This window comes from Palaemon carinicauda, chromosome 32 (assembly GCF_036898095.1).
Source record: "Palaemon carinicauda isolate YSFRI2023 chromosome 32, ASM3689809v2, whole genome shotgun sequence".
Classification (NCBI taxonomy): Eukaryota; Metazoa; Arthropoda; class Malacostraca; order Decapoda; family Palaemonidae; genus Palaemon; species Palaemon carinicauda.
The window spans coordinates 80,760,348-80,775,347 of NC_090756.1; the positions used below are offsets into that span (position 1 = coordinate 80,760,348).

Genomic DNA, 15,000 nt, shown 5'->3' on the forward strand with positions numbered 1-15,000 from the left:
GCCTTCCGGACAACCCATAAAAACAACATTAAAAACATTTCAAGAGACAGATTAAAAGGATATGGAATTAGGGAATTGTAGTGGTTGAGCCCTCACCCACTACTGCACTCGCTGCTAGGAATGGTCCCAGTGTGTAGCAGTTCTCGTAAAGAGACTGGACATCTTTCAAGTAAAATGACGCGAACACTGACTTGCTTCTCCAATAGGTTGCGTCCATTATACTTTGCAAAGATCTATTTTGCTTAAAGGCCACGGAAGTTGCTACAGCTCTAACCTCGTGCGTCTTAACCTTAAGCAAAGATCGGTCTTCCTCACTCAGATGTGAATGAGCTTCTCGTATTAACAATCTGATAAAGTATGACAAAGCATTCTTTGACATAGGCAAGGATGGTTTCTTAACTGAACACCATAAAGCTTCAGATTGGCCTCGTAAAGGTTTAGTACGATCTAAGTAGAACTTAAGAGCTCTAACAGGGCATAAGACTCTTTCTAGTTCATTGCCTACGATCTCCGATAAGCTGGGAATATCGAAAGATTTAGGCCAAGGACGAGAAGGTAGCTCATTTTTGGCTAGAAAACCAAGTTGCAGCGAACAAGTAGCTTTTTCCGACGAAAATCCAATGTTCTTGCTGAAGGCATGAATCTCACTGACTCTTTTAGCCGAGGCTAAGCATACCAGGAAAAGTGTCTTAAGAGTGATCTTTCAGGGAGGCTGACTGTAAAAGCTCAAACCTGTCAGACATGAGGAATCTTAGGACCACGTCTAAATTCCACCCAGGAGTAGCCAAACGACGCTCCTTAGTGGTCTAGAAAGACTTAAGGAGGTCTTGCAGATCTTTATTGTTGGAAAGATCTAAGCCTCTATGCCGGAAGACCGATGCCAACATGCTTCTGTAGCCCTTGATAGTGGGAGCTGAAAGGGATCGTCCTTTTCTCAGGTATAAGAGAAAATCAGCTATTTGGGCTACAGAGGTACTGGTCGAGGATACAGAAACTGACTTGCACCAGTCTCGGAAGACTTCCCACTTCAATTGGTAGACTCTAATGGTAGACGCTCACCTTGCTCTAGCAATCGCACTGGCTGCCTCCTTCGAAAAGCCTCTAGCTCTCGAGAGTCTTTCGATAGTCTGAAGGCAGTCAGACGAAGAGCGTGGAGGCTTTGGTGTACCTTCTTTACGTGTGGCTGACGTAAAAGGTCTACTCTTAGAGGAAGACTTCTGGGAACGTCTACTAACCATCAAGTACCTCGGTGAACCATTCTCTCGCGGGCCAGAGGGGAGCAACTAACGTCAACCTTGTCCCTTCGTGAGAGGCGAACTTCTGCAGTACCTTGTTGACAATCTTGAATGGTGGGAATGCGTAAAGATCCAGATGTGACCAATCTAGGAGGAAGGCATCTATATGTATTGCTGCTGGGTCCGGGACTGGAGAGCAATATATTGGAAGCCTCTTGGTCAGCGAGGTTGCAAAGAGATCTATGGTGGGTTGACCCCAAGTGGCCCAAAGTCTCTTGCACACATCCTTGTGGAGGGTCCATTCGGTTGGAATTACTTGACCTTTGCGACTGAGACAATCTGCTAGGACGTTCAAGTCGCCCTGGATGAACCTCGTTACTAGGGAGATGTCTCAACCTTTTGACCAGATGAGCAGGTCCCTTGTGATCTCGTACAACGTCAGTGAGTGGGTACCTCTCTGTTTGGAGATGTACGCCAAGGCCATGGTGTTGTCCGAGTTTACTTCCACCACTTTGCCTCGAAGGAGATACTCGAAGCTTTTCAAGGCCAGATGAACTGCCAACAGCTCCTTGCAGTTGATATGCATGCACCTCTGACTCGAGTTCCACAGACCTGAGCATTCCCGACCGTCCAGCGTCGCGCCCCAGCCCAAGTCCGATGCGTCCGAGAAGAGAACGTGGTTGGGTATCTGAACTGCCAGGGGAAGACCCTCTCTTAGGTTGATATTGTCCTTCCACCAAGTCAGACAAGACTTTATCTTTCCGGAAATCGGGATCGAGACCGCCTCTAGCGTCTTGTCCTTTTTCCAGTGAAAAGCCAGATGGAATTGAAGAGGACGGAGGTGTAGTCTTCCTAGTGATACAAATTGCTCCAGGGATGAAAGCGTCCCTACCAGACTCATCCACAGCCTGACTGAGCAGCGTTCTTTCTTCAGCATCTTCTGGATGGAGAGCAGGGCTTGATCTATTCTGGGGGCCGACAGAAAAGCCCGAAAAGCTTGACTGTGAATCTCCATCCCTAAATACAGAATAGTTTGGGATGGGACCAGCTGGGACTTTTCCAAATTGACTAGGAGTCCCAATTCCTTGGTCAGATCTAGAGTCCACTGAAGATCCTTCAGACAGCGACGACTGGAAGAGGCTCTGAGAAGCCAGTCGTCCAAATAAAGGGAGGCTCGGATGTCCGATAAGTGGAGGAATTTCGCCACATTCCTCATCAGCCTCGTAAATACGAGAGGAGCTGTGCTTAGGCCAAAGCACAGGGCCCGAAACTGGTAAACCACATCTTCGAAGACGAATCTCAGAAAAGGTTGGGAGTCTGAGTGAATGGGGATGTGGAAGTAGGCGTCCCTTAGGTCTAGCGAGACCATCCAGTCTTCCTTTCTGACCGCTGCTAAGACTGACTTTGTGGTCTCTATGGAAAACTTCGTCTTTGTGACAAAGACATTCAGAGCACTGACGTCTAGCACCGGTCTCCAACCTCCTGTCTTCTTTGATACTAGGAAGAGACTGTTGTAAAACCCCGGTGATTGAAGGTCCGAGACTTTGACCACCGCTCCCTTCTCTAGCAAAAGAGACACTTCCAGTTTCAGGGCTTGTCTCTTTTCTTCCTCTCTGTACCTGGGAGAGAGATCGATGGGGGACGTCGCTAGAGGGGGTTTGCGTACAAAAGGGATTTTGTACCCCTCTCTGAGTAACCTCACAGATTGTTGATCTGCGCCTCTCTTCTCCCAGGCTTGCCAGAAGTTCTTGAGTCTGGCTCCTACTGCTGTCTGAAGTTGCGGGCAGTCAGACTCTGCCCTTAGAGGACTTGGATCCTTTCCTCTTCCCTCGCTTCCCTTCGGCACGAGCACCTCCTCTGCTGGAGGCTCTGCCACGAAAGGGCGGAATAAAACGAGACGCTGGAGTGTCTATCCTCGGTCTAGCAGACAATGTAGGCAAAGGGGGAGCTTTGCGAGCCGAGGACGCAACTAGATCATGGGTGTCCTTCTGAACTAAAGACAAGGCAATTTCCTTAACCAAGACTTCAGGAAACAGGCACTTGGAAAGGGGAGCAAAGAGTAGCTCAGATCTTTGGCATGGCGTCACTCCAGCAGACAGGAAAGAACATAGAGACTCTCGCTTCTTCAGGACTCCGGACGTGAATGAGGCGGCAAGCTCGTTGGACCCATCACGGACGGCCTTGTCCATGCAGGACATAATGAGCAAGGAAACATCCTTATCTGCAGAAGAGATTTTCCTGCTCAGGGCTCCTAAACACCAGTCTTGGAAGTTAAAGACTTCAAAAGCCCTAAATATACCTTTAAGAAGGTGGTCCAGGTCCGATGGTGACCAACAAATCTTCGAGCGTCTCATGGCAAGGCGGCGGGGAGAGTCTACAAGACTTGAGAAGTCGCCCTGGGCAGAGGCAGGAACTCCCAAGCCGAGAACTTCTCCCGTGGCATACCAGACGCTCGATCTAGACGAGAGTTTAGATGGGGGAAAGGCAAATGCTGTCTTTCCTAAACTCTTCTTGGTCTCTAACCAATCTCCCAACAGCCGCAAAGCTCTCTTGGATGAGCGAGAGAGAACGAGTTTAGTAAAGGCAGGTACGGTAGCAGGCACGCCTAATACAAACTCCGACGGCGGCGAACGAGGAGCCACGGAAACAAAGTGGTCAGGGAACAACTCCTTAAATACAGCCATGACTTTTCTAAAGTCCAATGATGGTTGAGTTGCCTTAGGCTCGTCCAGTTCTGAAGGTTGATCGTCTTGTGGTTCAGCAACGTCCTCATCTGATAGTTCCTCATCCGAAAACTGATGAGGAAACGGCAGTGGAGTGGGCAACGTCTGGCTCGCCGAGTCCGGTCGCACTGCTGCATGCGTGACGGAGCTGGACGCAGCGTCATGGAACTGCTGCACAGTCTGGGAACTGTCAACAACCATGGTTGCGCGAGGACGCACAGCGTCCACCCGATAATGTTTAGACTGTCTGGGTTGTGTAGTCAACACCATACCGGGTTGCGGAGGTTGACGCACCGCGTCAAAACAAGTCACCTCTGATGGTTGATGAACGTCCTGAACGTCAACAACCACCTCCGTGAGTCGCCTAACGTCAACGTGCGGCTGGCAACCCACACTGGGTCGCATCGGTGGAGGTGCTACCCCAACTGGTTGACGCGAGAAAGCTACCTCAACGTCAACAGGACGCACAACAGACCGCTTGGATGGTTGTTGGCCAGAAGGTTCAGCAGCAACCTTCTCCGCATTGAAGTCCTCCATCAAGGACGCAAGCTTGGACTGCATGTCCTGCAGCAATACCCATTTAGGGTCTACGGAAGCAGGTGCGGCAACAGACGGGGTGAGCGACTGAGGCGGCACAGCTTTGCCTCTCTAAGGCGGCGAGCAGTCATCAGATGACGGCAACGAGTCCGAACTGTCCCAGTGGCTACAACCGGGACGTTGGACTTGTCCTGAAGGGACCGACTTACGCTTCAAAGGTCGTGAGACCTTGGTCCAAGGTTTCTTACGAGAAACACCTTCGGACGACGAGGTAAAAATGGGCTCTCTCGTCTTACGTTGGTAGGGGCGATCTTGGGGAGATAAGCCTGATACCATAGAGGGAACGTCTGTTCGCTGATCAAGGCCTCTCGAACCCATGAGTCGTACGACATTGCTTCTCCCCTGGGCTTGGGAGCTTGCAAGAGGTCCCGGACTAGGAGGACGACAGGCACGAACAGACGAACCCTCAAGCGCAACACTGTTCACAACACTTTGAGAAACACTAGGCACTTTAACACTTTCAGCCGCGGCACTTTGGCACTTTAGTTCCTTTACGTCCGCCATGAGTTGATTGCGGTCACTTGCAAGGACCTCAACTCTCTCCCCCAAGGCATGGATAGCACGCATCATGTCTTGCATCGACGGTTCCTGAGTGCTAGGAGGGGGGTTAGGAACAACCACTACAGGGGAAGGATTAGGTTCAGGGGCATGTGGAGAGGAAAAATCTACCGACCTAGAAGAACTTCTCCTTACCCTATCTCTCTCTAGTCTGCGTGTATATTTCTCAAATTCGAGAAAATCGAATTCCGACAGGCCCACGCATTCCTCACACTGATCTTCCAATTGACAGGTTTTACCCTGACAATTGGAACAAACAGTGTGAGGGTCGAGAGAAGCCTTTGGAAGACGCCTATGACAGTCCCTAGCATTACATTTTCTGAACTTGGGAACTTGTGAAAGATCAGCCATTTTGAATTAGTCAAGGGAAAATTCCAAAAAACAATCTAAGTCATCAACAATTAATCCGATCCAAAAAAGAGTTCAAGGATTTATTTGAAGAAAAACACCTGTACTGCGAAAGCTCAAACCAAATTAAAGTACTTCACCAAATATGATGGGAAAAACTCCAGGTTTCAACAGCGAGTAAAGTACGTCTTGTCGACACATCGACAGAGAAGAAATTGAGTCTTTGTTTACATCGAGTGGTATCTGGCTGACAGTTGGCGCTGGTGGGCACACCCGCAACCTGTATAGCGATCGCTGGCAAGTTTTTACTGTTTTTTGTCTGTCGAGCAACAGAGTTGCAGCTATTATATATTCACCGGCTAAGTTAAATATTTAAATATATATATATATATATATATATATATATATATATATATATATATATATATATATATATATATATAATATATATACTTAAAATTTTAGAAGTTTCGACCGAAAAAATAAGTTTTAAAAGAAATTAGAAAAGGTTTATGACGTAACCTACGATCCCCCACTTAATTTAACCGTAAACTAGTATCCTTCTCTTTTCTCTCTTAGACCAAACCGTCCTTAGCTTACCTAATGACAGATCGTAACCCTGTGTTTACTTCCGACTGGCTTCCCTTTCGAAACTTGGTCTTTCAGATGTATTTTAGTGTTAAACATGTCTTTAAAACTACAGTATAGAATTCCCAATCAAAAAATCTTCACTAAAGTATCAAACTAGAATTTGTTGAAGTCGGAGGTGGAGATAAAATTTGTATATGCAGAGGAAGGAAATTGGCCATGAAAAAGCCTCATAACAGTAAAAAACAGTACAGAAAATGGGCAGGAATTTTCCAAAGACAGGGATGGCGATCAGATCGAAACTTGGTAAAATATATAATGCCTTTCATTTGATGAGACTAGGGTTCAATCCCAGTAGGAAGTAAAAATCTATTTCTATTTGAGCAGGATACTGTGTTAATTTTCATCCCTATCGACTCATTAATGGTAATTCAAATTAAAAGCTAGCAATTTGGTCACCAAGTAGGTCAAGAAATTAAAACGCGCTGGTATTTAAGACTGTGGTCTTATCGTGTATATCCTGAAATACAGTTAGCATTTTAAGTTCCGACGTTCTTAGAACCTCTGATGTTATGATCGAGGGGGGACCTTAACTTTCATTTGAAGAAAATACGGTTTGATCCCAGTAAGAGGAAGAAATTTATTTCTATATATATAACAGTAAGAGTATGAAGTGAATTTCTATAAAAAAAAATGTATAAAGGTTATTTGTACAATATGGGGTTCAAAATAATGGATTTGAAGAGCTCTAAAAGGTAGTTTGTAGCAGATTGGCCACATCATATAATATCTAGGAGCCTTTGTATAATGATGGACATGACCTGCTGCATGCACTGTATACCACTTGAACTTCCCCACCTAATACAACCTCTATGTCGTGTTCTTACTTAACAGGGGGCTAATGAACCCCTCCGACCCCCATTAAACATCCGTATTCTTAGCAATAGGGTTGAAAATAAGGGAGTTATGGGGGGCATGTCCATCATCATACAAACACCACAATTTCTTCACTAGTTATAGCATTGTAGGGCAAGGCAAGGGGGGTGTATGTAGGATAGCGGGCACCTGTAAGTATTATTATGGCTAGCTTAGAAAACGACACTGTAAAGGGGGTCGCAGGGGGCTAACGCCTCCTGTTAGGCATGTAAGTAAGGACATTATTTGGAGGTTAGGTTAAGGGGGAAAGTTCAGATCCATTTTTAATCAATGCATGAGGAACTGGCCGCTCAAATACAAAGGCTCTGGGCAAGGCAGGTTAGGTTACGTTAAACGCTCCAAGATCTATTTAATTATGCACCAAACGATATTGTTTTAGGGTAAAATAAAAATAGACTGAACACACACCAATTATTCTATAGCTATACTTGTATACCTCTCAGGAATTTCTATATAAGTAGAGTACTATGTACATGTGGCCCAGGTAACATTGGGTCAGCTGGAGATTGTAGGGTGATCTATAAAGAGAGTAGCAATATATTGGGGTAATTAAGTCGGAATGAGAGACCTCAATATTAAGTATGCTTAGACATAGATTACAAATACCTTGGTGATCTATAACATTATTCAAAGCAAATCTTCGCGTGAACGTATCAGATAATGGCCACATTTATGATCCCCAATGGCTTTACCCTGACCTAACCTATCCTAGGATACAGCCACCTCCTTTATCCAGTTTAAATAAATTACCTGGGTTTAAGAATATGGACCACAAAAGGTCATAAACCTTAAATATTATGAAATTTTGCTTAATTACCTTGAAATATTATAAGGGAAGATATTGTTGTTGTTATTATTCTTCTTGAAATTACGGCAAGAAAGTTGGGGTAAACAAAGCTTAGGCAGCGTTACCAATAAATAGCGAAATCGCCAAATAGCTATATTTAAAACGTTTTCTTAGAAGTCCTTACTTTGCACACACACATCCATACATACACATACATATAGATATCGTATACATGTGTGTATTAATAATCAATAAATTGGGTGATAAAATTTACTTTTGACTACTAGATTCTGTGTTGCAAATAGGGAAGTGCATTTAGAGTGGATTGAATTACAGGATTCAATAAAAAAAAAAAAAGAAACCTTGACATATGTTGACTCTGGGAACAAAATTCTATAATAGTCATAGACACAATTGCATCATGTCACAATATTAGCCGCCACTTCATGTAGGCCTAATAGTACAAGGCTCACGACTACGGTCATAGCATAGTAGGCCTAACACTGTGTTATTCACACCATCTTGCTAGCACTATGACTTATGGTTCATCTAAAGATACTTTATTATTATCAATAGCTAAGCTACAACCCTAGTTTGAAAAGAAGTTAGATACTAGGAGCCCTACAAGGGTTCCACCAGGGAAACATAGCCCAATGAGGAAAGCTCACAGGGAAATAAATAAACTATGTGAGAAGTAATGAACAATTTAAATGAAATAACTAACTTTAAAATCAATCTCAAATATATAAACTATAAAGAGTCGTATGTCAGCCTGTTCAACATTAAAACATTTGCTGCAAATACATCCTTTGAAATTTAGTATAGTCTTACAATACATTCCACGATAATTGTCAAATCCACATTATTATTACTATCCAAGCTACAACCCTAATTGGAAAAGCAAGATGCTATAAGCCCAGGGGCTCCAATAGGGAAAAATAGCCCAGTGAGGAAAGGAAATAAGGAAATAAATAACTAGGCCTAATTTGAAAACAAATAAGCCTTCAGCTTCTTCTCAAAAGCCTTAATACCTTTAGTCATTCTATAATCTCAACAGAAGGAATAAAGAAATAAAACATATTAGGAGCTATGAGCAATATCAAAATATTTTTAATACCGGTATCTCATGGTTTAATATAAGATATTAATGCATCATTGCGTACTTACTTATACCTTAAAGAGAGAGAGATACACTAGATGTTCCACACTCGTCACAGGTCCAGGTCTCACTGACAGTCTGTCTGACTCTGTCTGTCTGACTGACACAATTAATTTTCATACGTATTTACTAAGAGTAGCAGAGGCTACAAATCGCTATAAATAGCGAGCTCTCGCTACTATTTCACTGCCTTTCCTTGAATTCTCCCTTAAATAAATTTCAATTGATATGAATAAACTAAAAAAATTATATACGTCAAAAACTGCATTTTGGTTTAAATTGTTACATTCTTAAATGCCGAAATATGTAACTACAGTCCTGAATAGCCGAAGACTTACAGTAATTGCTTGTTGGAAATTAGTTCAGAAAGTTACTATGTTGATCAATTTGATCAAGTGATTTCTCACGCCTTAAGAGATTCACTAAGCAATTCTCCGGAGTTGTTAAGTTCAATAATACTTCCAAAAGTGTAAACGTGTGGATATTTCATAAGGGTAATCAAAGTTGTTTACTTCTTTTAATGGCTCACTCAAGTGTTTTGCTCACTAGATAGCATTCACGTGTAACACTCGGGGAGAGAGAGAGAGAGAGAGAGAGAGAGAGAGAGAGAGAGAGAGAGAGAGAGAGAGAGAGAGAGAGAGAGAGAGAGAGAGATGTGTTGACGGGGTAGATTTCTGACGAGTATAGCATGCTGGTAAAAAGGTCACAGCCTGACAATGGAGCCCATTTATTTTACCATCCCTGGTTCTGAGAACACTTCTCGTATTCCTCTATATCTTTTGGAGAAAGTTATCTTGAAACCATTTGAATTCGAAATTTTCGTAAATTATACAAAGTCCCTAAACAGTCGTAAGAAAATTGCTGTATTATACATGAACTATTTTGAAATCTCGCTAGATTTCCCGCTACAGCTAGGCCTATAATATAGATAAGAGGGGGATAGGATAGGCGGAGGAGGGGAAGGAGGAAGTTAGGATTGTAAGGATGGGAGGGAATATTGTTAAAATGAAGTACAGTGGGAGGTGAAAAGATTGGGCATACCCAATAGGTTTTTTTTTTTTTTTGGGGGGGGGGGGGGGCGTGTAACATCATGCCTTGTGAACTTCCAGGTGAGTTCTCTTGCCAACCTCCGAGGGACTTGTGTTTTCATGATCATTCCTTTTTTGTGGGGGGGGGGGATGTTTATTTGTTTGCCTACTTTTATTTTATTTTAATACTCTGGATTTGCTTCATCCTAAGCAATGAATAGCGCTATCTTATTCCACTATGTTCGTTTTGTGGGTCTGTCATTTATTCACTTGTTGCAAGTTCTGGGTAAAAGTTTTTGAATCTTTCTTAGGCTTGTGTGTGGCTCTCCTGCAGTATCTGACGTTTACTGGTTCGAGATTGTCTAGGTTAGGGAGTAGTTCGTTATTTTCATTTCTGTTATTATTATTATTATTATTATTATTATTATTATTATTATTATTATTATTATTATTATTATTATTATTATTATTATTATGGTTTAAGCCATGTATGTTTCTTATGTTTCCATTTTGGAATTTTTGTAGGGTTTTCATCTTTGATTGAACCATTGTGCATGCTGGTGCTATTGGATATTCAAATGGAGGTCTTATCAGGCTTTTGTGGAGGTTTATTCTTGTTTTGGGGCTCAAGCCATGACGTCCTGATGAAAGGTTCCTTTTTGGTAGCTTCCTTGGGTATATTGACTACTAGACTTCCTCGAGGAATACAAGATCGAATCCACACGACAGCAATACGAATCATTCTGGAGAAAGTGGGTCTCATTCGTCAAGGCAAAAAATCCTACGGAAATCACCATCGATTTTTGCATGTCCTTCTTCATTCACATTCATGGACAGGGCTTAGCAGCCAACACGATTTCTACCTGCAAATCGGCCTTGACTAGACCACTACTGTACGCCTTCCAGATTGATCTGTCCAGCGACATCTTCAATAAACTGCCGAAGGCATACGCTCGCCTACGCCCAGCACCTCCGCCAAAACCTATCTCCTGGTCCCTGGACAAGGTGCTCCATTTTGCCTCCAACTTGGACAACGATTCGTGCCCTCTCAAGGATCTGACTCAAAAAGTTATATTTCTTTTTGCTCTTGCCTCAGGAGCCCGAGTCAGCGAAATAGTGGCATTATCAAGAGACGAGGGTCACATCCTGTTTACAGACTCAGGAGACCTGACCCTCTTCCCTGATCCGACGTTTCTCGCAAAAAATGAACTACCCACCAAGAGATGGGGCCCTTGGAGAATCTGCCCCCTGAAAGAAGATGCCTCTCTATGTCCGGTAGAGAGCCTCAAGGTCTATCTTCGGAGAACTTCTGACTTTGGTGGAGGCCAACTCTTCAAAGGAGAAACATCGGGAAGCGACCTGTCACTGAAACAACTAAGAGCGAAAATCACCTACTTCATTCGCAGAGCGGATCCTGACAGTACACCCGCAGGTCACGATCCTAGAAAAGTCGCGTCGTCTCTGAATTTTTTCCAGAGCATGGATTTCAAAAGCTTCAAGAGCTTCACAGGATGGAAATCTTCGCCTGTTTTCTTCAAGCACTACGCGAAGCAAGTGCATGAAGTCAAACATTTCGTGGTAGCCGCAGGTAGTGTTATGAAACCTGCAGTTAACTTGGGACTTTAACTCTTCGGGTGCCTATGTTGACCCTCGTGTGATATGTAGTGATTTCATGGACACTTAGTGTTTCTCATAGACTGTTCTTTACAAGGTGAAATGTCATAGTCGTCACATGAGTGCCACATGCCTAGAGCATGATGTGTTTTTTCCTTATTAAAGACTGACGTTCCTATGGAACTTGTGCTTTCTAATAATTTGAAATTTTCTTTCAGATTCAAGAGTGAAGTCTTCTCATTGCTATGTACATTATAATTTATTTGTAAATTAACTTTACATCCTTTATTGCATTTATTATTACTATATCCTGCAATTGTGAAATAAAATTTCTATTTTATTACTTGTGCGTCTCTCTCCGCTCCTACTCATACTATGAAATACATAGTTGTCATAGTTTCATTATCCCCTTTCTCTTGAAATAAGAAGAATAATAGGTTTTATCCGTATTATATACTCACCTATGCTGTGTAATATTCCTAATTGAATACTTACTTGCGCCATATCTTCGAGACCAGACTGTTCTCTAGCTATGAAATATAGTGCCTAACCACCACTTATCTATTATTGAGAATGTTCCTAAACAAATATCGACCATTCTGTCTTGTCTCCGAGTTCTTCACGTACTCTCCGCAAGGTGAGTAGCCCTTCGATGACCACTTTGAACTTTGGCATGGACCGTTGGGACTTCTCTGCCAGGGCGGGCAGGAAGTTGCATCCGCACGGAACCTCTATCGAGGTCACAATGCTTACCTTTATTCAAAGACCTTGGCATTTACTCTATAAGGGGAAATCTACCACGATACATTGATTCTCTGGTACTCTTCCATCAGGACGTCATGGCTTGAGCCCAAAAAACGGATTTTGAGCAAAGCGAAAAATCTATTTTTGGGTGAGATAGCCATGACGTCCTGATGAACCCTCCCTGCTATTCTAGTCCAGCCTCTCAGGCCCCGCCCTGTCCTGCTGTATCATGGAGATTAGCAAGCAGCTGGTATCAGGATGAGGACGGACGTGACGTCATTTAGCAATGACGCCCGTTTGTTTACGTTTCGAGTACCAAAAGTAGCCACGGATAAGTGTAGCTGTGAAACGGCTCCCCAGTTATTCTCCGCCCCTCCATATCGAAGTGTTAACTCTATATGGGGTGCAGATAGCTATGTGGCGTGTTAATACATGCGTCCCCTGTTGATATACGATGTCATAAAGGGAAACCTTTAGGATACTCACTCCAGAAGTAAGAATTCTGTGATAACCTGTGGTTTAATTCTCTGGGAATATCCTAGTAATCAATATACCCAAGGAAGCTACCAAAAAAGAACCTTCCATCAGGACGTCATGGCTATCTCACCCAAAAAATAGATTTTTCTCTTCGCTCAAAATCCGTTTTTCATCCTATAGTTTGAAACGCTTTGATGCTCCTTTTCTGTGTCTTGCCAGTTGGAGCTTTTGTTTGATATGGTAGCTTATGCCAGTTCTTTTGATAGAGAGACCAAAGATTTTAACTTCGTTGTTAAATGGAATGTTTATGTTGTTTACTGTTATTGGTGCTGGTTTATCTTTTCTATTCTGATTAGAGTTGAAATTTGTGTTATTTGTTTTTATTTTCCACTTGTTTTCGTAATCATTTATTCTATTGATCTCTTTCTGGTTTTATTTTCAAGAATCTTTTGGATTTTGTGGGATGCATTATTACTTGTTTTGTGTCGTCTGCATAGGCATAATTTATGGCATATTCGGGGGTTGTTGGCATATCTGCTGTGTAGATTATAAAAAGTGTTGGGGAAAGTATGTCCCCTGTGGTACCCCACTTTTTATTTCTAATGTTCTCCCAGCTTCTCATCTCTGCTACATAAGGAGTTTTTCCATCATTATTGGTTATTCCAATTGGAGTATTTTATATTAGAGGCCAGCATGCCATACTTTGCCAAATGCCTTTGAGATATCTCTGCAGATGATATTGCATTGGTGTTTTTTATTTAATTGGTTCATGGCTATTGTTTTGTGAATCGCCATGAGAGCAGTTTCAGTGCTTCTCCCTGTTCTGAAACCGTGTTGGTGTTCGTAGAATTTGTTGTTATTTTCTAGGAATCTCCTTAGTCTTATGTTTATGATTTCTCAAAGAATTTTTCCGGTACTTCTAGCAAGGTGACTGACCTTCTGTTTTCTGGCAGTTTTGAGTCTTTCCCTGGTTTGGGGCGAAGTATGAGAATTCATTCTTTGTTTGGTTTTGGGTAATATGTAATTGAGAATGTAACATTTAGTATTTGTTGGAGTTTTCTCCGTGCCACCATTGGTAGTTTTGATAGCATTAGCTTGTTTCTGCCGATTTTACCTGGTGCTTTATGTTTAAATGCTTTCGCTGCTTTCATTATCTCGTGCATTTTATATAGAGGATTGTTTGTTCTCAATTTCCTCGTAAGAAGTTGAGGACTTCTGTTTATCTCTGTCGAAATTTGCGTTTTCTTCTTCTGTAATTTCGAATGTACTTGCCCATGTTTCGGTTAGTAATTTAATTTGTTCTTCGATACCTTCTACTTTACAACCATTACTGTTAATTTGAGTTTTCCCAGTAGTCTTTGTAGTTTTTCCCAGATTTTTTTTCTAGGTCTTTGTATATTTGTCCTAGTTTGATAATCGCGTTGTTTCAATTTTCTCTTCATCTGTTAGAGTCTTCACTTATTTCATTTTGAATGTGTCTAATTTGTATTACCCTTATCCACTTGTGTGTGTTTGATTGTAGGTAATTCAATTGTTGGGTTAGTATTTTTCAGTAGTCGCTATCTGGGGTATGTTTATGGTATGATATTCTCTTTATTGAAGAGACTTTTTTTCTATTGTTTCTGAGATATCAGACATCCATTTATTCATTGCTAAGTTTATTGTGTTTTCTGTTTAATGTGTTTCCCGCTAGCTGCGCTACGATTTAAACCCCACAAATCAAATTTTGTTATCGCCAGAACTAGCGGGATTCTCGCCAGCTTGGCAACGCTGACTTGACACGTCAGTCTATAGTTTTTATTTAAAGTTGCCAAATCTTTATTATCAAATGGCGTATCAACACTTCAAAATTATCTTTTTATCCCAAAATTATCGTATAAATAATCTGATAAAACATCATTCTTTTAGTATTATCATCATTATTATACCTACTTTTTACTGAACTGTAATAGGCTCTCATGTAACCATGACATATCTCATATGTTGATCTCTATACTTGTATCTAAGATCAAGATAATCTAGTTTAGTTTAATCAGTTTGAAAATTTATAAAATTCTTTTGACTTGCTGCAATCTGTTTGTGATACGTTTGCTCCATGTTGGAGCACTAAAGACATGGGAGCTTCGTATTAGGTTCAAGGTTCAATTGATTAACAGCTAATTATAAACATATTTGGCATCGATTTGGCTCAACGGATATGAGATAT

The 15,000-nt window shown here is 42.0% G+C and overlaps 1 protein-coding gene across 6 annotated transcripts in view; it reads right to left on the reverse strand.

Moving 5' to 3' along the window:
• The window catches only part of LOC137625409 (uncharacterized), a 258,701-nt gene that overhangs the window by 185,901 nt on the left and 57,800 nt on the right, over positions 1-15,000 (reverse strand). The window contains exon 1 of one of the 6 annotated variants that reach the window (XM_068356311.1): positions 8,940-9,029. The exons of 3 other annotated variants lie outside the window; for them this stretch is intronic. The gene's annotated coding sequence lies outside the window, so the exon portion shown is untranslated. Of the gene's footprint in view, positions 1-7,591; positions 7,670-7,802; positions 7,893-8,939; positions 9,030-15,000 lie in introns of those variants that run through there. 2 more of the 6 variants (XM_068356310.1, XM_068356312.1) reach the window with 2 other exon arrangements.